Source organism: Lithobates pipiens, unplaced genomic scaffold (assembly GCF_037356315.1).
Source record: "Lithobates pipiens isolate NorthernLeopardFrog02 unplaced genomic scaffold, aLitPip1_a1.2 Scaffold_19, whole genome shotgun sequence".
Taxonomy (NCBI): Eukaryota; Metazoa; Chordata; class Amphibia; order Anura; family Ranidae; genus Lithobates; species Lithobates pipiens.
The window spans coordinates 220,735,513-220,759,833 of NW_027507764.1; the positions used below are offsets into that span (position 1 = coordinate 220,735,513).

At 43.0% G+C, this 24,321-nt stretch overlaps 1 protein-coding gene across 4 annotated transcripts in view; it reads right to left on the minus strand.

The window, feature by feature from the left end:
• Positions 1 to 24,321, minus strand: part of ITPRID1 (ITPR interacting domain containing 1) — a 208,048-nt gene that overhangs the window by 37,259 nt on the left and 146,468 nt on the right. The gene's annotated exons all lie outside the window — the stretch shown is intronic.

The following is a 24,321-nucleotide window of genomic DNA, read 5'->3' on the forward strand; positions in this document are numbered from 1 at the left end:
TATTGACGACTCTACCTGCTTGGAGTTTGCATGTTCTCCCTGTGCCTGTGTGGGTTTCCTCTGGGTCCTCCGGTTTCCTCCCACACTCCAAAGACATGCTGGTAGGTTAATTGGGTTCCGTCCAAAATTGGCCCTAGTATATGAATGGGGACCTTGGATTGTGGGCTCCTTGAGGGTAGGGACCGATGTGAGTGTACAATGTACAGGGATAGGGACAATTGTAGACACTCACTCAGGTTGAACTGGATGGACTGCTGTCTTTATTCAACCTCTTATGTAATACTATGTAAAATTGTACGAGAAAAAAATGTCATGCTTGTCCTATCGGATAATATCAGATGAACCGTTGTGTGGTTGGCTCTTCAAAGCTGCGTACTAATGATCAGATTGTAGTATAATCGATTTGAAAGGGGTATTTTTTGTATGATTTTCTGATCGTGTGTGCCATTAAGAAACGTTGTCCACATGGGCCACATGGGCTAGTTCTAAATCGGAACTAAAAAAATGCAATGCAAAAAGCCTACCAAAAACTGCTACCATTTTGTAAACACTGGGAAATTTCTACTTTCAGATGAATGATGGAATCTCAAGAAGCTACCTGACCCCGGTCAAGAAATTTATGATCACATATTGTCTGACTTATCTTCATATCAGAAAGGATTCCTGTATTTAGATCACAAGCTCTGTGATATAAACAGTCAGCGATATGCGATAGCAATAACATATTCACTGCCAGCTTCACAGTTACCAGGTCCTAAAGTAAGTCTGTGAACAGAGCTTCATTGCTGAACAATATCGGCTGCCAGTGCCTACAGAACTGAATACACAACAAATAAGCAACATCTGCTTCAGCATATGTGTTTGGTGAAAAAAGTCACAAAATAAAAGAATTTGTAAATGCCAAAAGCAACACTAAACTGCCAGTGCAACTGTAGAGTGATTTTTTAATTGCACATGCATGCAGGCAGACTAAGGGTATTAGTCTCACATATGTCTTGTTGCTGCCAACCTGGGAGTATAGATGAATTTTAATTAAATAAGGATTATCCCTTTTCCCCAGCTCAATTACTTATTTATAACAATGGTACAAATGACTGATAATAAGGTGTTCATACATTATATAAGGAGTAAAAAAAAAAAAACCTGTATATTTTATTGCTAATTAGTCAGATTAGTACATATCGAGGTACCTTGGTGAATATATATTTTTGTGTTCATCTGTTTCTTTAGCACTCTAGCAAATCTCATCCTCATAACACCTTATATAACAGAGAAGCCCATGTCAGCTTGATAGCTTCAAAATTCTCTGCCTATAGGCACCTGAGACATAAATCGGGCCCTGACCCTATGGATTAAAAAAAATGGGGCCAAATCATTAGGTCAAAGAGGAGGTAATGGAGGTAAGGTTCCTGAGCCGTTCAGTATATTAATATGCAGTGCAAACATCAGCACTTAGCAATTGATACTGTTTTATCTATGCAAGAGAAGTAAACCATGTTCCAAAGCTCCTCTTAGCAATGAAACATTTAAATAACCAGAACTCAGTTACATAAACAGTTGTACTTTGTCTGGTTTAGGTGGTGTTTGGGTATTCAAAGCAATAGGAGTATAGATGACAGGCTCTTTTATTTAGCTAATTGAATTATAGGCTATAATGTAAGGAAGGGTTAGGACCCGGGGCGGACTGACCATTTGGCCACTCGGGTACTGCCCGAGGGCCCCGGGCCACTAGGGGGCCCCATCAGGGTTGCCAGCCTCATAAAACCAGGGACAGTATGTAAAAATCTGTGTTTTTTTTACATCTGTCTCTGAAATGTCCCTTACCGACATCCTTTTGGTCTAAAAATCCTGAGATTATAGCTTCCTCACCTCTCCAGTACCTTCTCAGCCAATAGAAACATGTATGTGTATACTGTGTGATTGTATACTGTGTGTGTATACTGTGTGATTGTATACTGTGTGTCCCCATAATTTCTGATTGCCTGGGGGGGCCATTATCTCCTATTGCCCGGGGGCCCCTTGAGTTGTCAGTCCGCCCCTGGTTAGGACCCCATGTCATGTTTGTGTCTCTGCTGGGGGGGCTCACTCTTTCTCCTTATATATATTTTTGATGACCATTGTTACTGGGAGTGACAGGAAATCCAGAACAGGAAAAGACTGGAAATTTTTCAGTGTAACAATGGAGACACTTGTTCTGAATAAACTGTCTAAGATTCCTCTTTGCCTTAAATAGATGTCCTCTCATTTCCTGTCATGCTACAAGACAGAAAGTAACAGTAAATCTCCCAAATGTGATAAAGATGGCAAATAACAGACAGGGTTGGGCTTCAGATACACTGTAACCACTTCAGCCCCCGAAGGATTTCCCTCCTTCCTGATAAGGCTATTTTTAGTGATACAGCACTGCGTCACTTTAACCCACATATAAAGTTTTCGTTTGGTGGTATTTGATCACCTCTGTGGTTTTTATTTTTGAGCTATAAACAAAAAAAAGCAATCATTTTGAAAAAAAAAAATAACACAAAATTTTGTACTACAATAAATATCCCAAATTTAAAAAAATAAATCGGATACTTTTGAGACTTTTTTGGGACCATTGGCATTTATACAGCGATCAGTGCTATAAATAGCCAGTGATTACTGTATAAATGTCACTGGCAGGGAAAGGGTTAACACCAGGGGCGATCAAGGGGTTAATTGTGTTCCCTGTGTGTGTTCAAACTGTGAGGGGAATGTGGCTAACTAGAGGAGGAGAAAGATTGCTGTTTCTACTTGGTAGGAGCACACGATCTGTCTCCACTCCCCTGACAGAACTGGGATTTGTGTGTTTACAAACACAGATCCCGATTCTTGCTCTGTCACGAGCGAATGCGGGTGTCCGGTGATCATCGCGCCTTCCGGGCATGCACATTGACTCCGGGGACATGCTGCGGGTGCGTGCGCCTGCTACAGTGTCTTAAAGAGCCGACGTACAGCAGTGCTAACCTGCCGCAATATAACTGCGGCGGCTGGTCAGGAAGGAGTTAAATATTATAGTGAAGACTAGTATCGGTGCCAATACCGAGCATTTGCACAAGTACTTGTACTCGTGCAAATTCTGAAATGCCTAATATGATACATGGGCAGCCTCATAGATGATCGGTGCAGCGGTGTGGGCAGTTACAATCTCCGTTCTCCTTGTGTGGCTTTCAATAAAGCATCTGACATCCGCATCTCCTCCTCACCCTCTTGCGGCTTTCAGATGCTTTATTGAAAGCCACACAGAGAGCTTGGTGATTGTAACTCTCTCTACCCCCACACCGGTCACCCCCGACTGTCCCCTGTATCCTCCTCTGGCTCCCCGGGTCCTCTGTGTCCTCCTCCGCCCCCCCCCCCCCCACCCCCATCCCAGATCTGTCAGGATGGAGAGCGGAGAAAGGAGCCAGTAAAACTGTAATTTATTTAGCTGCGCTTTTTCGGCCGCTAGCGGGGTGGTTTTAACCGGCGGTATAGCCACGCTGCCCCATTGATTTCAATGAGTAGGAGTGGTTTAGGAGCAGTGAATACACCGCTTCTTCACCTCTCCAAAGATGCTGCTAGCAGGACTTTTTTTTACCATCCTGCTAGCTCACCGCTCAAGTGTGAAAGCCCTCCGGCTTTCACACTGGAGTGAAAGGAGCCGCTTTTTTCAGGCTCTATACAGGCGCTATTTTTAGCGCTGTAGCACCTGAAAAAGCCTCGGTGTGAAAGGGGACTTAGACAAAGACCCCTACAGGTCTAGTTGAGCCTTTTTTTATGCATGACTCCAAGCTCCAATGCAATGAAAATAGATAATAAGGCTTCCACTGGTGCTGATCTGGAAAGAATTGTAGGAGATCAGAGGCCTGTGAATCTGGCACTGCAGTGTGCAAAATAGGCACAGACAGTTGTGAGAGGAGAAGCGACTGTATTGGCCGGGAGCATGGGGGGAGGTGCCCAGGAGGAGACGTAGGGGGAAGCTGCCGATGCTGCCTGCGGCCTGGATGGGGTAAGTGAGGGGCTGATGGACGATGGACCGAGTGACAGGGGGTGTTTTACTGACTGATTGACTGACTGACTGATCAACCGAGCGATGGGGGGATTTGACTGACCGACTGAATGAATAGGGGGGTCAGATGGTTTGTTTGCCCCCACCCCCAAAATTAGAGCACCAGCTGCCACTGCTAAGGAGGCATCCTTTGAAAACCCTGATATAGAATAAGACATTAGAACAGAACATGATTATACTGTTAACAATTAGATACTTTTTTGCATTTGGAATTTCCATTGACCTTTAGATCTGCAAGCTTCCCTTACAATAAATTTGCTTTGTTTATTAAAAGTGAGTTATGATAGCATTGCCAAGAGAAAGTCACCAGTTTGTTTTCCCTCTAAGGTAGCATTTGTATTTCTCAAAACTTATATTGTGCCAAGTCTGAGCTCCAGAAGCCTAAAGATAAATGCAGCTCACGCTGTAACTACCATACAGCTAATTATCGCCTGTAGTAGTGTTCAAATAGAAACTTGGAGTGATGACCACAAGAAGACACAGAACAAATTAGGTTAATGTCAGATAAGTATATTTTGACATTTCCTTGCCTGTCTGTAAAATGAAACCTATTACAAACAAATACTGTACATATGATGCCACTGATGACCTATGCCTGGCTATACTGTAATGCTAATCCTCCAGCTTCATTAGTTACTGCTTATTGAAGTTTGCAGCCAGAGAAGTGAGACCTGCTTGCTTGTGCTAGAACATGACACAGAAAGTACCAAAGGCAAAGACAGTAGGGCAATTAGCATTTTTTGGTGGAGGTGGAAGTTAACCGTGGCACCCGGAACATTTACTTAATAAACTGTATAGTGTTAGAACGAGGAGGTGTTATGTTAGCATTACCCTTGTTTCTGCTGGATTTGAAATGGCAGGATTTTATCCTGACATCATAACATCAGAAAATCACGACAAAGAGTGTGTTATGCAGCAATTTTCTTAGGCTGGGATTAAAAAAAATTGTATTGCATGTACAGTATATATATATATATGTATATACACACAGTATCTCACAAGTAAAGTAGTAAGTAAACCTCTCACATTTTTGTAAATATTTTATTATATCTTTTCATGTGACAAAACTGAAGAAATTACACTTTGATGCAATGTAAAATAGTGAGTGTACAGCTTGTATAACAGTGTAAATTTGCTGTCCCCTCAAAATAACTCAACACACAGCCATTAATGTCTAAACCACTGGCAACAAAAGTGCACCCCTAAGTGAAAATGTCCAAATTGGGCCCAAAGTGTCAATAATTTGTGTGGCCACCATTATTTTCCTGCACTGCCTTAACCCTCTTGGGAATGGAGTTCATCCGAGCTTCACAGGCTGTCACTGGAGTCCTCTTCCACTCCTCCAAGATGACATCATTGAGATGGTGGATGTTAAAGACCTTGCGCTCCTCCACCTTCTGTTTGAGGATGCCCCACAGATGCTCAATATGGTTTAGGTTTGGAGACATGCTTGGCCAGTCCATCACCTTTAACCTCAGCTTCTTTAGCAAGGCAGTGGTCCTCTTGGAGAGGTGTTTGGGGTTGTTATCATGTTGGAATACTGCCCTGCTGCCCAGTCTCCAAAGGGTGGGGATCATGCTCTGCTTCAGTATGTCACAGTACATGTTGGCATTTATGGTTCCCTCAAAGAAACTGTAGCTCCCTAGTGCGCTCAGCACTCATGCAGCCGCAGACCATGACACTCCCACCACCATGCTTGACTGTAGGCAAGACACACTTGTCTTTGAATTCCTCACCTGGTTGCCATCACACACGCTTGACACCATCTGAACCAAATAAGTTTATCTTGGTCTCATCAGACCACGGGACATGGTTTCAGTAATCCATGTCCGTAGTCTGCTTGTCTTCAGCAAACTGTTTGCAAGTTCTCTTATGCATCATCTTTAGTAGAGGCTTCCTTCTGGGACAGCAGCCATGCAGACCAATTTGATGCAGTGTGCAGCGTATGGTCTGAGCACTGACAGGGTGACCCCCCCCCCCCCCACCCCTTCAACCTTTGCAGCAATGCTGACAGCACTTATATGTCTATTTCAATAAGACGACCTCTGGATATGGCGTTGAGCATGTGCCCTCAACTTCTTTGGTTGACCATGGCAAGGCCTGTTCTGAGTGGAACCTGTCCTGTTAAACCACTGTATGGTCTTGGCCACTGTGCTGCAGCTCAGTTTCAGGGCCTTGGCAATCTTCCTTATAGCCTAGGCCATCTTTATGTAGAGCAACACATTTTTTTTTCAGATCCTCAGAGGGTTCCTTGCCATGAGGTGCCATATTGATGTGAAATAAAAAGGTTATGGCGCTAAACCCTATTAGTGATGAGGTGAATTAACTTATCAAATCCTAGTGTTTGATTTTTTATATAAAAAAAGAGAAAGAAAAAGAAAAAAGCTGTTGGTGATACCGTGAAAAAAATATATATATCCTAAAGCAATTTTATCCAAAACAAGTTGTGTGTGATTAATGTGGAGTCAGCATTCATGTATTAAATTATCATATACGTATCAGCCTACTAAAAACATGTAAACCTTCATTAAATGTGCAAATTAGTGGAAATAATGTTAATATTCAACAGTGTGTTAGTGTAAAACAGATTGTGCAAACATGTGCAAAAAAATGTACAAAAAAGCAACTAAAGGTCAGAACAACCAAGGATCAGAAATTATTTAACCATAAAATCGCATGAAGTCGCTAAATGTGCGAATAGACAATATTTTCAACCAATAATCGCATGAAGACGCATCTGTGTCCAATATAAGTCCAAAATTAATATTTGGCTTGATAGTGCTGCCTCTTCAGACTATTGTTGTAATTGTTACAAAAAGTCAATGGGGGGTATTTGATTTACTCGTGCAAATAGTGCGGGCTTTCAATTAGAGAACTTCATCCCCGGTGCGCCACTCTGTGCTATAGTATGTGAATGCTCTCACCAGAGTTAATGCCCCTGTGGGGCTGGATGGACCTTCACAATGTAAGCCACTGTGTTGCTCTCTGGCTGCTGCTGGTGCACTGGGTGAAGCTTCGTTGTTCCGTCCGTATGGTATCCAACGTTAATTATATAAGGGAAGACATATCCATAGTGTAATACGTTCTTAACCAAATCGTTCGTTTATTAATATTAAAATCTACTCACATTTTACATTAAAAGCATGTGCATATAGGAAAAACTGCGCCGTTCGTCTCAAACGAGTGCACACAACGTGGCCACGCCCTACGCGTTTCGTCACTACGTCGCTCCAGAGGACGTCGTAGTGACGAAACGCGTAGGGCGTGGCCACGTTGTGTGCACTCGTTTGAGACGAACGGCGCAGTTTTTCCTATATGCACATGCTTTTAATGTAAAATGTGAGTAGATTTTAATATTAATAAACGAACGATTTGGTTAAGAACGTATTACACTATGGATATGTCTTCCCTTATATAATTAACGTTGGATACCATACGGACGGAACAACGAAGCTTCACCCAGTGCACCAGCAGCAGCCAGAGAGCAACACAGTGGCTTACATTGTGAAGGTCCATCCAGCCCCACAGGGGCATTAACTCTGGTGAGAGCATTCACATACTATAGCACAGAGTGGCGCACCGGGGATGAAGTTCTCTAATTGAAAGCCCGCACTATTTGCACGAGTAAATCAAATACCCCCCATTGACTTTTTGTAACAATTACAACAATAGTCTGAAGAGGCAGCACTATCAAGCCAAATATTAATTTTGGACTTATATTGGACACAGATGCGTCTTCATGCGATTATTGGTTGAAAATATTGTCTATTCGCACATTTAGCGACTTCATGCGATTTTATGGTTAAATAATTTCTGATCCTTGGTTGTTCTGACCTTTAGTTGCTTTTTTGTACATTTTTTTGCACATGTTTGCACAATCTGTTTTACACTAACACACTGTTGAATATTAACATTATTTCCACTAATTTGCACATTTAATGAAGGTTTACATGTTTTTAGTAGGCTGATACGTATATGATAATTTAATACATGAATGCTGACTCCACATTAATCACACACAACTTGTTTTGGATAAAATTGCTTTAGGATATATATATTTTTTTCACGGTATCACCAACAGCTTTTTTCTTTTTCTTTCTCTTTTTTTATATAAAAAATCAAACACTAGGATTTGATAAGTTAATTCACCTCATCACTAATAGGGTTTAGCGCCATAACCTTTTTATTTCACATTTTCATTTCCCTCTCCTCCCCAATAAGGAAGTGAGGGCTTCAGGCACAGGCAGCTCTAACCCAGTATATTTTTATTTTCAATTTATTTCACATATTTCTATCACTTAGGAGATTTGTTTTTTCCATAGCGCGACTTTATTTATTTATTCAGGTGCCATATTGAACTTCCAGTGACCAGTATGAGAGAGTGAGAGCGATAACACCAAATTTAACACACCTGCTCCCCATTCACACCAGAGACCTTGTAACAACAACGAGTGACATGACACCGGGGAGGAAAAATTACTAATTGAGCCCAATTTGGACATTTTCGCTTAGTAACTTTTGTTAACAATATATACAAAATATATTGCGCTGTCCCTTTAAATTGTGCTCAAGCAGCCAGCACAGCAAAGGATCAATGTTGCAAAATGTGGTGAAAGTAAATTACATTCTATTCGGAGTTCTGTAAGGGATTTCTGGAGTCTGTTGCTGTGGAACGTTGTAATTATCTAAGCTCGATTGACCCAGTGGGTACATGCCCATCTGTGTCCAATCGTTCCGGTAAGCCTCTTTATATATCTACGGTGGAGGATCATCAACTATTTTTCACCCATTGAACAACACTTGCCAGAATATACAATTTTTTTACCGGTTGATTCACTATTTCGGTCTTCTTTCTGGAGTTACTCTGGACTTTATTTGCTTATAGGATTTGGGACTTTTTCAATTCAATTTCTCTATGACACTTTTTTGTTGATTCAAGATTGTCACATTACTATATGTAACACAAGTTTTTGATCATATTTTTATACTTTATATTGTAGCAAAGGGTCATTTCTTCAGTATCGTCACATGAACAGATATAATACACTCAGGGGACAATCCCCCCTTCTTTGCATAAATGGCACAGAGTGGGGTATACTTTACCTCCACCAGTCGCATGACACAGGTGTATTCAACTTTCCAATAGTAGACCTGCTGAAAAAATCCCCCCCCCTCCTCTCTCATAGCTAATTCACATAGACATATACATCCCATAATAAGTTGCTCCCAAGGCAAACACAAACAATAGAACAATGGGATACAGCCACACCTCAAGCGATGTAGTACAAGTATGCAACAGTCCCAAGTGAGAGAGTCCCTTCCTTCTTTCAACACAAACCACACATATAGAATCCAGGATAACAGGTAAAAGGAAATGCTGAGTCCGGTGTGGTTGTGCGGTGAGTCTGACTAGTGCAGACCCGACTGGGGTTCTTGGTCACCCTGTGCCCCTAATAGACACAGGATAAGTTACACATAGGAGGAGCTGGGGGAGCTGGACAAGGAGTTCCCTGACCTCTCTAAGGAAAGCTGGATTCCACAAGATCTCTGCCCAAAGTCACTCCAACTTCAGATGGTCAAAACATTGCAGAGGAGAGATGGGAGAAGGACAGGGCTATGCTCTCCTAAATGCGCACCATTTAGGGCATAATTACTTTAGATGCAGATGGTGACATCAGCGGTACATGCACTCTGAAGGAACAGCATACTATGCCGGTCCTTCAGAGCACCGTGCCGGAATCAGGGGGCTCATGCATGGGAGTGACATCATTGAAGCTCCAGCCATGAAAAGATGAACATGAAAAGATATAATAAAATATTTACAAAAATGTGAGGGATGTACTCACTTTTGTGAGATAATGTGTGTGTAATATATATATATATATATATATATATATATATATATATATACACACACACACACATACATACACACACACACACACACACATATATATATATATATATATATATATATATATATATATATATATATATATTAGTGTACCTTATACTGTATATATGCTGCAAGGATCATGCACATTGCAGCAGTGAAATGTAAAGTGAGTCAACTTAGTCCCCATTCACAGCACGAACATTTACAGGCAATTTTTGCGTAATTTATTATAGGTGTTTGTATGCACATTTTTAGTCAATAAAAGGCCAACTACTAAGAGGTGAGGCAAAAAGTCACATGTCTTTAGGAATTTTTAGGAGCTCCCATTGACCTCTATAGAGGACAAAAATTAGCGACTTTGCCCCAAAGAAGCAAATGTATTTTTTTGAGCTTCATGTGGCAAGCTTTAGGCAACATGATGCTTAGGTGTGAATGAGTGCCACTGGATATAAAGGGAATCTTGATGTTGAAAATACAGATGATGTTATAAACCAGCCTTTCTCAACCTTTTCAACACAGAGGAACCCTTGAAATATTTTTCCGGTCTCAGGGAACCCCTGCTAAAAATTACATATCTACAACTCATGATACAATAGTGTGATGATCATTGGGAAGAATGGTCCTCACACTTGTGGTCATTGGGAAGAATTACCTCCTTACAGATAGCTAAAAAGATCATTGGTGTCAGTGGAAACTTATCTAAGAGGCAGAAATTGCCCAATGCTGAAGGAACCCCTAGCAACCTCTGGAGGAACCCTGGTTGAGAATCACTGTTATAGACTGTCCTATCTGATTGTATGTGTATTCTGCGTTACAGTGTATAGCTCAGATTTCTAAGCAGTCCTTCTTGCTTTAGCTGATACATTGCCATTTTTTTGCTCAGTGCTAGTAGAACGTGTTTTTCAGGTTCACGAACCTCGATCATCTGGCTGGAATTTTTAGACACTATAAAAATCATTTTCCGGAAAGATTTGTGTTTCTTCACAAAGTGAAAAAAAATGAAAAAGACCTTCTTCACACTTGCTCAAAATACTGAGGCTGAACAACCGCACCTATAACGTTAATGCGCATTTTTCATGTTTTTAACTAGCAATGCGATAAGGCCTGATTCACACTTGTGCAGGTTGCAGTTTGCATATTGCAGGTACATTTTGCATTTTTCAATACACATCTATAACTATAGCTTAAAGACTGGCCGCCCAATTGCTCTCCTGCATGAATCACCATTGGTGTACGGAGGCCCACACAGGCTCAGTTGCGGATGGCACGCGCAGCCGGCGCACATGCACTCGCTCAAGCTGCTCACTTCAGGAGGGTGCCCGTGGGTCGGGAGGACTCGATGTCCTCCAGCGGCCCACAATTGCCTTGTACACAGGCTGAACGGGGAAATGCCTATGGCAGGAGACATGGCAGAGATTTATCTACTGTTCCCAGTGGTCGGGAACCGTGATCTGTCATGTCACAGTATACCCCCCCACTCCCCCACAGTTAGAAAAACTCATAGGGAACACATTTAACCCCTTGATTGCCCCCTAGAGTTAACCCCTTCCAGTGACATTTAAACATTAATCATTGGCTATTTTTAGCTCTGATCACTGTATAGATGTCAATGGTCCAAAAAAGTATCAAAAGCGTCTGATCTGTCCGCTGCAATGTCACAGTCACGATAAAAATCACAGATCACCGCCATTACTAGTAAAAAAAAAATAATAATAATCAAAATTCCATAAAAATGCCATAAATCTAGTCCCCATTTAGCTATACGCTAAAATATTTGCGCAAACCAATCAATATACTCTTATTGCGATTTTTTTTACCAAAAGAAAAGCAGAAAATATTTTGCCCTAAACTGATGAAGAAATTTGTTTTAAAAAAAATAAATGTGGGATATTTATTACAGCAAAAGTAAAAAATATTGTTTTTTTTTCAAAATTCTAGTTTTTTTGGGGTTTATAAAAAATGCAGGGGTGATCAAATACCACCAAAAGAAATCTCTATTTTTGGGAAAAAAAGATGTAAATTTTGCTTGGGTACAATGTCGCAGGACCTCTTGTCAGTTAAAGCCATGCAGTGCGGAATCGCAAAAAATGCTCTGGTCATTAAGGGGGTAAAACCTTCCAGGGCTGAAGTGGTTAAACCACTGAAGTCTATGGAACCAAAAACCACGAAAAAAACCTGGCCCTTTCCATAAAATGTACAAATGTGAACTACATATATAGAAAACCATGTGAAATGGACTGTAGTGTGTTTCTGCAAAACTGAAAATGCACTAAAAAATGCATAGGGGTGAACCAGGCCTAAAGGCGTGTTAAAACTGCCCGTTGCACCTTTACAAGGCATAAAAGGTGTGTTAGCCTTTGAAAACAAGGCTTGGTTCACATATATGCGGTTTCCCTGCAGCTGTGTTTGCTTGTGCACAGCAGCCCATTCATTTAAATGGGTTGCTGTATCCACTGAAAATGTAGGGAAAAGGTGGCTGCAACTTTTTAGAAAATGCAGCTGCAGGGAAACTGCATAGTACAGTGTGGTTCTCAATGTGGGAAAGCGTGCTGTGATTTCCAGTGCATGGGAGTGCCTGTAGGATTAATGGTTTCAAATGGTTCCGTTAATGGGTGTGGTCCCACAGCGGCAACCAACCACACAACTGTAAACCTAGCATAACGTGTCGCAGATGCATCGCATATGCATTGCAAAAGTGTGCCGGCGCACAGTGGCGTAACTAGAACCTTCAAGGCCCCGATGCAAGAAACCATGAAGGGCCCCCCTGAACCGCAGCCGGGGCCCTTCCCTCCAAGTCCGGCGGTGGAATTCCAGGGCATGGTCATAGGTATGACCTTTTTGAGCCCTGTAGTTACACCACTGGCATCAGTAGTTTTATTTTTATATTTTTTTTTATTTTTAGGTGCCCCATTGGGAGACTGTCCCTAGGCAGGATGTGGTCCCCGTCCCCAGAAGATATGAGGTCCTTTTCTCCAGGGCAGATGAAGTTACTGCCCCAGGTGAGAAGGGGTCTCTGTCCCCAGGGGAGATGGGGGTCCCTGTCCCCACGTGAGAAGGGGGTCCCTGTCCCCACGTGAGAAGGGGCCCCTGTCCCCAGGGAGAGATGGAGGGGTAAGTAATGGTGTGTGAGGGATGGGGTCCTCTCACTCACCATGACCAAGCTGCAGGCCGCGCACTCATCCATGTTGGCCTGGGCTCCATCCAGTGTGCTGGACGGGTGATCAGCATATCTCCCAGAAAGACCTTTCATCATATGTGTATGACGGGGGAGGAGGGGGGCTGGCAGACAAGCCTGCAGTGTCCTCCGGGAAGCCGACTCTCATAGGGCTGCACTGCATCTGTGTGCTTAAAGTTTGTTTACCCAGGAGAAGTATGCAGTGCAGTGTGGGCCGGACTCGGGGGGGGGGGGGACTCTGGCTGGGGAGAACAGACATCGGACTGAGCGGCAATGCATGGGGCAGGAGAGGGGTACTCTGAGGAGCCAACCGAGGACACCGGTCATGCGGGGAATGCATAACTAAAGAGCAGCCAGTGTGATAGTCGAGCATGGAGCTCTGCTAGTCACCCTCCACCTCCATGGTGCACTGGTACCCCTAGCTGCCTATGCTACTGCCGGCCATATGTAGAGGGGGCTGCATGGGCCCCCTGCAGCACAGGGCCCAGTTGCGGTCGCAACTGCTGCACCCCCTATAGTTACGCCCCTTTTGGCGCATTTGTGGTGCTTAAAAATACACTTGAAAGGAAGGAGTTGAGATGCTTCAACTCCTTCCAAACTCCACATCTGTGTTGTCCAGTGGTGGCCCATGCATCGTGGGCAGGGCCGTCTTTAATATTGATTGGACCCCGGGCAAACATTTTCTTGGGCCCCCCCCCCATACAATTTAGCTCTCCACCTGCTCTGATACATACAATAAATAGCAGCTAGACTTAAAATCTGTTTACTTACTGTATCAGATCATCCAGCGATTGCGTTTGGTTGCCAGCGGTTACAGTGTATCATTTCCGCTTACTGACTGGTTACTAGAGGTTACAGCACACATTATGGCTCACTCATTAGTTGCTAGATGATACAGCACATGATTTCTGCTTGTTGATTGGTTGCTAGAGATTACTGTACAGTAATACTATGCACTCATTGGTTGCTAGAGATTACTGTACAGTAATACTAAGTGCTGATTGATTGCTAGAGATTACTGTACAGTAATACTACACACTGATTGGTTGCTAGAGGTTACAGCACATCATCTCCTCACTGCAGGGCGCATGATATACATATGAATGCCGTCCTTTATTTACATATCTATGCCACTTTATCTATATCAGATGCAGCTATTTACATATCAATGCAGGTTATTTACATGTAAACACGAGGTCTGCAGGTGAGTCATCTGTACACAACAATAGGGCAGACCTGGGCAGCATTAGCAGCAGAACTTCACACTGAGATCTCAGGACACAGCATAGGACTAAAACCTCAAGGGACAAGGGAATTTAAACTGGGATAGTTGGCAAGTATGAGGCAGCTGCTTTGGGCCCCACAACAATGACAGGGCCCAGGGCAGCTGCCCCTTTTGCCCTGCCTTAAAAACGGCCCTGATTGTGGGCACACGGGCACCGCCCCCTGACACCTCCGCCCTCCCTAGTCATGTGTCCAGCCCCTTTCAGGAGACCGGACATATGAAATACTATGGTGGGTATAGGCCGGGGGTGTGTATTTTGAAGAACGTGATTAGAGCCAGAAGCTCTAATAGGCTTTAAAATAGGGTTGGCTCGGGCGCAGAGCACTGCTTCCCGATCCCACCTTGTTGTGTGGCATAGCAAATACATTTTCACTATTTTCACACTAACGTCCCCTCCGGCAATCAGCAGGCAGGTCAGTGAGACCTGGCTCCTAATTGGCCAAAGCATTAGGCGATCCTATTGGATGCCTAACACTTTGGCGGAAGAGGAGACACGGCAGAGGAAGCCTGAGGAGCCGAGCAGACACAGGGGCCACTTCTCATGGAGGAGGAGAGCCACCGCTTTCCACCGAGGAGAGCTGCCGCTTCCCACTGAGGAGAAGAGCCGCTGAGGAGGAGAGCCCCGTCACTCCCGGCGAGGAGCACTGCCCCGCCACACAAGCGGTAAGTGCCGTCGGACCGGCCACAGGAGGGGTTAGTGAATTGACAGCCAAGCCTGGCTGCATTTGATGGGCACAAGTGGCTGCATTTGATTGGCACAAGTGGCTGGATTTGACAGGCACAAGTGGCTGCATTTGATTGACACAAGTGGCTGCATATACCGGGCACAAGTGGCTGCAAATACCGGGCACAAGTGGCTGCATTTACAGGCACAAGTGGCTGCATATGACGAGCAAAAGTGACTGCTTTTGATAGGCACAAGTGGCTGCATATGATGGGCACAAGTGGCTGCATATGAAGGGGTACAAGTGGCTGCATATGACGGGGCACAAGTGGCTGCATGTGACGGGGCACAAGTGGCTGCATGTGACGGGGCACAAGTGGCTGCATGTGACGTGCACAAGTGGCTGCATTTGATGGGCACACAATGGCTGCGTTTGATGGGCACAAGTGGCTGCGTTTGATGGGCACAGTGGCTGCATTTGATGGGCACAATGGCTGCATTTTATGGGCACAGTGAGGCTGCAATTGATGGGGGAGTTCAGTATTTTTCAGTTTGTTTGCGCCCCCCCCCCCAACCCAAAAAATTTGAGCACCAGCTGCCACTGGTGTTGTCCATATTATCAATCCTCTAACACCTGCTTTACTAGGAATAGAATGAGTGTTAAAATTGTGCCTCAAACTGCTGCTTTTCATGCCAGTGTGAACAGGGCCAAAGTGTGCCAGCATGCTGAACTGAATAAAATTCAAAATTCCTAAAAAAAAAACTCCAGTCTGGGGAATGTAACATATGGCATTGGCACGAGAGCTGCAGTTTGTGGTACATAGTGTAAAGCACAGCATGCAGATTTCAATGGTGCACAGGGGTCTAGACTATGCAATGAAAAGTAAAACATACAGAGCACAGTGATCCACTGTATGTGTAATAAAAGTCTATTGTATAGAATTCGATTTTAATTTAATTTGTATTTCTATAGCACTTTCCTACCCAAGGGACTCAAAGTGCTTAGGAGGTAAGGCCGTCATCTTGGATGTGCTCCACTGATCCAGTTAACCTACCAACATGTTTTTGGCTTATGGAAGGAAACCAGAGTACCCAGAAGGAACCCATGCAAGCACAGGGGGAACAGGCATACAGTAACTTACAGCGACATAACATATGCCAACTGGAGTAAGTAACATAAAGTATAGTGCATACAGTGCAGTGGTCTGGAGTATGTAATATGCAGTGGTATTCATTTTGGAATGTACAACATGGCATGTAGAGCGTAAAATTCTCTATACATTGGTATTCATGCTCTTAATGACCCTTGTCATGCCTACTGGGTAAAGCCCACTTTTAACAAAGCAAGCCCACTAAGAAAAGGTTCACACTGGAATACATGTTTTGACAGTCCATTCATTCCAATAGGCTGCAAAACTTACCAGAACAGGGAAGAAGTAGTGCAAGCACTACTGTACTTTTCAGGTTGTGCTGCAACAAACTGCATGGTACACTGGTACATGGCAGTTTGGTGGTTGCAAATGTGCTGCGTTTGCAAGATGCATTTTGGGTGACATTAACAATTAGTTGGTGCCCACATGTCTCTGGCAAGGGTAGCGCACTCATTTGCAGTGCAGGAAATATGCAAAGAATGATCCTTTCCAGCATTGCATTCTGGTGTGAACGGGCCCTAAAACATGCCACAGTGGCCCTCCTTGTTTGGTTTTCTTTGGAGCAAATGTGGCAACCAAAGAAAAAGCTACATTGTAAAAAATGTGTTTAACCCCTTCCCACTGAGCATACACATACAGTATATGTAGCCTCACGGGAGTAATGCCCTATACACACAGTCGGACATTCCGACCACAAAATCCGTTGTTTTTTTTTTCTTTTCGACAGATTTTGGCTGAAACTTGTGTTGCATACACACGGTCGCACAAAGTTGTCGGAAATTCCAATCGTTCAGAACGAGGTGACGTCAAACACGTATGTCGGGACTATAAACAGGCTAGTAGCCAATAGCTTTCGTCTCTTAGTTTATTTTGAGCATGCGTGGCACTTTGTCCATCGGAGTTGTCTACACACAATCGGAATTTATGCAATCGGATTTTGTTGTCGGAAAATTTTAGATCCTGCTCTCAAACTTTGTGCGTCGGAAAATCCGACGGAAAAAGTCAGATGGTGCCCACACATGGTTGGATTTTCCGACAACATGATCCGATTGCATATTTTCCATTAGAAAATCCGACTGTGTGTACAGGGCATAAGTCTTTATCCATGGGGTCAGATATAGGCGCTGCTATGTTCAAGCTGAGACCATGCTCCCAGCACAGAGACCGAACTGTCATGATCAAGAACAATCGCAAACCGGGGGGGACTGGTTCCTGATCACCAGATTGCTGTGATAGCCTGTGTTTGGCTATTACGGTGATCAGCCACTGTATAGCCTGTCCCTGTCTTTTTTTTTTCACCTCCTGAATGGAAAAAAAAGATACATTGTGGAGGAAAACAAAAAACAAAAAAAAAAGTGTGCGTAAAAATAAATAAATAAATAAAGATTACATAGCTACATTAGGGTTTGATCTAAGTCAGTGTCAGGGTTAGGTTTAGGGTCAAGGTTAGAGTCAAAGTCAGGGTCAGTGTATTACAGGTAGGACTAAAAAAAAAACATTTTTTTTAGTTTAAAATTAGTGTCACTTTTATTCAACCTACAACACGCTGATGCTAAGGGACTGATTTACTAAAACTGAAGAGTGCAAAATCTGGTGCAGCTCTGTATAGAAACCAATCAGCTTCCAGGTTTTTTGTCAAAGCTTAATTGAACAAACTGAAGTTAGAAGCTAATTGGCTACCATGCACAGCTGCACCAGATTTTGCACTCTCCAATTTTAGTAAATCAACCCCTTAGTGTCAGAGTGTTTTACAAAACAAAAGAGTGAACCGCTCCAGGTGGTGTACTGAAGAAAATGCCCTCCTCAAAGTGGAAGCCAGGTGCAGGCTCAGCAAAAGTAATATTGAAGAAATGATTTCTGGACAGCCATACTCCAATAAAAGCCTTTATTGTAACGAATAGTCAACATTCATGTGATAACAGAAGCAGGACAAACAACTGACGCATTTCACGACATCATTGTTGCTTAGTCAGAATGTTTTAGATAGGATAAATAAAGCAAAATGGGCACTATTGTTTCTGGGCTGTACTACGGGTACAACCAACAAATAATATACCAATGTGACCATTAGGAGCAGGGGAATTTGTTTTGGTGATAGCAAGAAATATACAGTAAATGTTAAAAAAAAGTAATTGTTTTACTTTTTTGGGAATAGTTTTCCTTTGATATGAAAAAAATTAAAAGATATCCATTACTATTTACCACCAAATGAAAGCCTCATTTGTCTTAACCACTTGTTGACCGCCACACGTCGATATACGTCAGCACAATGGCAGCGGTGGGCAAAAGGGCGTACCTGTACGTCCTCTTTAATTTGTGGGGATAGTGGGTGCGCACCTGTGTCCCGTGATCGTGTCACGGAGAGGCAGAGCGTGGAGATGCCTATGTAAACAAGGCATTTCCCTGTTCTGCCTAGTGACATAACAGGGATCTACTGCTCCCTGTCATCAGGAGCAGTTGATCGCTGTGATGTCAGTGGAAGCCCACCCCCCCACAGTTAGAATCACTCCCTAGGACACGCTTAACCCCTTGATCGCCCCCTAGTGTTTAACCCCTTCCCTGCCAGTGTCATTTACACAGTAATCAGTGCAGTTTTATAGCACAGATCGCTGTATGAATGACAATGGTCCCAAAATAGTGTCAAAAATGTCCAATGTGTCACAGTCATGAAAAATCGCAGCTCGCCGCCATTACTAATAAAATGGCATAAATCTATCCCCTATTTTGTAGATGCTATAACTTATGTGCAAACCAATCAATATACTCTGTGATTTTTTTTTTACCAAAAATATGTAGAAGAATACATATTGGCCTAAACTGTGGAAAAAATTACTTTTTTATATATTTTTTGGGGGTATTTATTATAGCAAAAAGAAAACAATATTGTTTTTTTTTTTTTTAATTGTCGCTCTTTTTTGTTTATAGCGCAAAAAATAAAAAGAGGTGATCAAATACCACCAAAAGAAAGCTTTATTTTTGGGGGAAAAAGGACGTAAATTTTGTTCTGGTGTAACGTCGCATTACCGCGCAATTGTCAATTTAAACGGCGCAGTGCCGAATCTCAAAAAGTGCTCTGGTCAGGAAGGGGGTAAATCCTTCCGGGCATGAAGTGGTTAAAAAACAAGCTATACTTCACCTGGATACAGTATGTAGTTGTAATATGTACAGTTTTACAAACACAAGTCAAAGTTACAAAACTCTTCAGGTGTTAGGATTTTATTTTCTACCTTCACCATGAAAGGGTAAATATTAAAGACTCTAGTTTACCATTTAAAAATATGCTGACACCTCTATAGACAATTTTTTCATCAAGGTGGTTTTCATTGAAATGAACAACCCAGCCTGCGTACTGCTAATGCATGCCTACTTCTAATCTGATCCTAATCAAGCTCATGCAAATATAGGAAAATTTTATGTGTCTGCACTTAGAGCTGCTGCGCTGTACAAATGACTATAAATGTGCTGAACCTTCTTCATGGCAAATAAGGCCGGCCAGATGTACAGTACCTAAATCTAGCATGAAACATATGACATTGCTGGTTTGCTTTACCATACAGCAGCATGAGAAGCAAAGCTTCTACTGTCTTTACAGAGAGGAATAGCTTATTTTTTATAACCTAAAGTGATAATTCACTTATACTTAAGCGGTGAGCACTTAGATCTTTTCTTTCCACCCATTACCTGGCGTCCTTGCTGAGATCTAAGGAGGCGTGAGAGAAGTTTATGGTCTGTGTTAACCCTTCTGATACCCGCTTGCATGCCTACCTGTTTGCACAGGGGTCCATGCCATAAGGTGAGAGTGATTAGTTAGACCGGAGATGGAGGGATTGTCACGCTACTGCGAAAAAAAAATGACTTACGTCAGTGCTACAGCTTGAATTTAAAATGTATTTGTGTGAACTGTGAAGTTAAGTCATGGATTGTGGAAACTAACTATAGTGTCTGGTGATTGCATATAGTGTATACCACATTTACCACTGACTAATGCAGAGTTGCAATGCAAGGAGATGAGCTAAAAGTAGTTGGATCTGTATGTGCGTTATAATTAATTGAAATTAGTCGATTAATCGATTACAAAAAAATTTATTAATCAAACACGAAAATTTTTTAATTAGTAACAGCCCTAAATTTTTCCATTATAATTACATTTGTTTGATTTTCTAATCGTTAGTGGGGTCAAATTCACATCCATTCATTTTATCTTTTGCAGTGATAAAAAAAAAATTCTAATGAGCACATTTCTTTGTGGCTTCTGTTTGGTAAAGTCTACTCACTACAAATTTGAATGGTAAAAGCAAACAGAGTTTTGAACTCCTTTTGAACAACATCTATCAGGCTGTTGAATCTACTGAGAATTTTCATACAATTTTTCGTTTGAAAATCCAATAGTATACAGCCAGCTCTATTCATCAAAAATAATCTATACACATGAGCTGCTGTCTGCCCCAGCAGTTTTACTGCTACAGGGTGGCAGCTTTGCGCTCAATCACGTATATATAGACATGACCCTGCCCTTGTGGGTAGTGGGCTAGAATGTGCGCTGCTGGCGGCTTGCTCCCGCTCAGCGGGTACCGTGGACTCGATGGTCGGCACATGTCAATCATTCAGCACAGTAAACAAGGCAGATTGCCATTCTCTCAGTAGGGAAGGAATGGATTCTGGGTTCCTGCAAGCAGAGACAAAGATCCATGTCTTTCCCTAGTAAAAGCACCTCCCACACTATATAAAAACACTGGCTAGGCACACAGTTAACCTTTTGATCACCCCTGATGTTAACCCCTTTCTTGTAATTAGTACAGCAAGAGTGCATATTTTTAGCACTGATCACTGTATTGGTGTGACTGGTTCCCAAAATATTGTTAAAAGTGTCAGTTAGTGTCTGATTTGTACACCACAATATCACATTCCCACTAAAATCATCACCATTACTAATAAAAATAAATACATTACCAATTATTATACACTTATTGTGATTTTTTTTTTACTAAAAATATGTTGCAGAATACATATTGGCCTAAATTGATGAATAAATTCAATTTTCTATTGGATATGTTTTATAGCAGAAAGTAAAAAAGATTTTTTGACCATTCTATTTTTGTCTATTTCACAAAAAATAAAAAATGCAGATGAGATTAAAATACCACCAAAAGAATACTATTTGTGGGAAAAAAGGACATACATTTAATTTGGGTACAATGGCGCATGACCTTGCAATTGTCAGTTAAAGCAACGCAGTGCTGTATCACAAAAAATGGCCTGGTCATAAAGGGGGGCATTCCTTTTTTTTTATAAAATAGTTTTTTACTGTGATTTTCTGCCTCTTGTAATGTCCTCTGTGAACTTCAGAACCTCTTCTTTCCCCCTTCATGTTTGGAATGAGCAGTGTACGGTAGTTGAGGTCACGTGCACTTGTAGGCAGGTATAGTTTAACGCTGCCCCAGCCGGGAGGCTAGTGTTGATTTTGTTTCCGGGTTGTTATCTTGCCAGGCTTTTCTGGGTCCGACCCACTGGTTCTTTGTATTATAAAAGGGACAGAGGTCTGTATCCAGGGGGCTCCAGGGACGCACATGAGAGGTTATTGGAAGTCTGCAGTTGCTGCTGGCACTGTGGCTGAACTCTGTCCTGTTGGCCTGCTGAACATGCCGTGTGCAGAGTGACAATTAATTCACATCCACCTTCAGGACCCTCCTACAACCTGGAGGAGATTTTGGGACCTGCCGTCCACCCTAAAGATGCCAATCCCGGTCACTGCCATCATGGAACCAGAAATAGTACTCCTGCCTTTATAGGTATGCTGGGGCAGCCACAAGCCTGAAGTTAGAGACTAGGGATGTTAGGAAAAGACTGAACTTTATGTTAAACTGTTATGTTAATTTATTATTCATTAAAGCTTTGGAACTTTGCCTGTTCTGAATTTGCTAAAGCTGTGTAATGCAAGTATGCTCAGGTCATTAATCACATTGGGATATGAAGATAAGATTCATACAATGTGAAGACACAGTGGTTACCAAGGATAATAAAGGTTTCTCTAACAGCCTGTCATAAATGTGTACATGTGGCAGGTGGGACAGCTTCTAGCAGGAGGAGTTGTTTTCTGCACTCTTTCCTTGAGCAGATTTGTTTCCCATACTAATGGGACCAGATCAGTACTGCAGAGGTCACCAGCCTGTGCATAGGTATGGACAGGCATTTACTGGCCATCGGAATTACAGGGAGATTCCCGGTGGGCCGATGGCTCAGTGGGCCGGTTAGGTGCAGTGCTGGAGCCGCTCCTCTCTGACAGTAAGTGATCACGATTTCACTCCTGTTAGGAGGAGCAGCTGCTGTCACTTGGTGGAGAGAGCATTAGGCTTTCTGCTCCTTCCAGCCTGCAGGGGAAGATAGACAGATGGATGTTCCATCCTCTCTCCACTTGTCACTTGTCACTTATCACATGGCTGGAGAGAGGAACGAGAAGCTGCCTTCAAAACTGTGAGTACATGTGGGAGGGGGAGGAGAGGGAGGACACTCTGATGTAAAGGGAAGTGCTGATGGAGACACTCAAAATTAAAGTGGGCCGTTCATGATGAAGTCCAGGGCCAAATTTTTGTCCCAGTCCAGCCCTGGGTATGGAAGAGTTAGGTGAAGTGCACACATAGAGTCCGCACTAGGTGCACAGCGGTGCTCCATAACATTACTGGGAGTGAGGAAGCGGTGATACGCTGGACATGTGGAGAAGGCATTGGCTCTGTGTGTCCCTCCTAAATGCACTGTGACTGTGGGGGTGCATATTACATATAAGAGACCGAAAAACATTAAGTGTACCAAAAAAGGTGCATGTGAACACACACAAAAAAGTTCACTTATGCGTGTACTTTCATCTACCCCCAAAGGAGTAGGAACTTTCCCGGAACTCCCGGGGAGCAAGGCACCCCACAGGGGCAGGGTTACGAATATGGTTCACCTAGCCAGGAGGCCCGGTGGACCCTTCTCCTCATGGCCAGCCAAGGTCGACCTCTGCATACTGTGTCGAGCGGCTCTCCCTAAGAGAGACCCCCCAGGTTCAGGGGAGGAAGGAACCTGATGGCCACATCTCCTTCCCCTAGACTTCAGGGCAAGTCTGAGGACTCACACCCTCATCCAATGAAAAAACACACACAAGAGTGAAAAGTGACAAACGTGAGGAAAAAAATAGCTAAAATCAATAAAGTGGCCATGCAATTTACACTGGCTAGGCCCTGAGGCCTGGTAGCAAACATTGCCCTGAACTTAGCTGGCTCAAGAGTTACAATGCAGAAAAGGTTTTCAGTACTGTGACCATGTGTCTGTTCACACAGTTGGGGTTGCACACCCAAGTGTTACTAAGGCCACCCCTGGGGGGACCACTCCCAGGGGGTACAGACACCGCAGATCCTTTGTCTTCCCGTCCCATGGGCCCAAATCTAATAGTTAATAAATACCACCAAAAGAAAGTTCTACATGTCTCAAAAAATGATAAAAAATAATAATTTTGGTACAGTGTTACATGATTGAGTAATTGTCAATCAAAGTGCTAAAAATGTAAAAATTACCTGGTAATGAATGGGGTAAAACATACTGGTACTGAGGTGGTTAGTGAGGTCTTGTCACTTCCTTTTGCTACTAGTAGTCCAATATAAGAACTAGGAGGGCACTTTGAGATAACACATGAAGTCAGCAGAGGACACAGGACAACTCTATCTCTGACAAGATCAGCAGTTTTTTTTGCAGTTATCAAATGCATTTAAAAAAATCCTTCCCACCCGCCATATAGCAAAATGGCTGGAAAGTGGTTTCATTATCCTGACTTGGCATCATATGACGTCTAGCAGCATAAGCCGCTATCACGTGCTGGCGAGGGGGGGCACGCAGCGTGGCGATTGGTGGTATAGTGTTTCAGTCTGACACACCGCATCTCCGATTGAGGTAAAGAGCCTCTGAGGCAGGCTCTTTACCGCCCGATCAGCTGTGTCCAATCACAGTGTAAACAGGAAAATCCGTATATCGGCTTTTTCTCTCCTCTCACTGACAGACGCAAGTAGAGGAGAGCTGATTGGCTGCTCTCCTGGCAGGGGGTCTGCACTGAT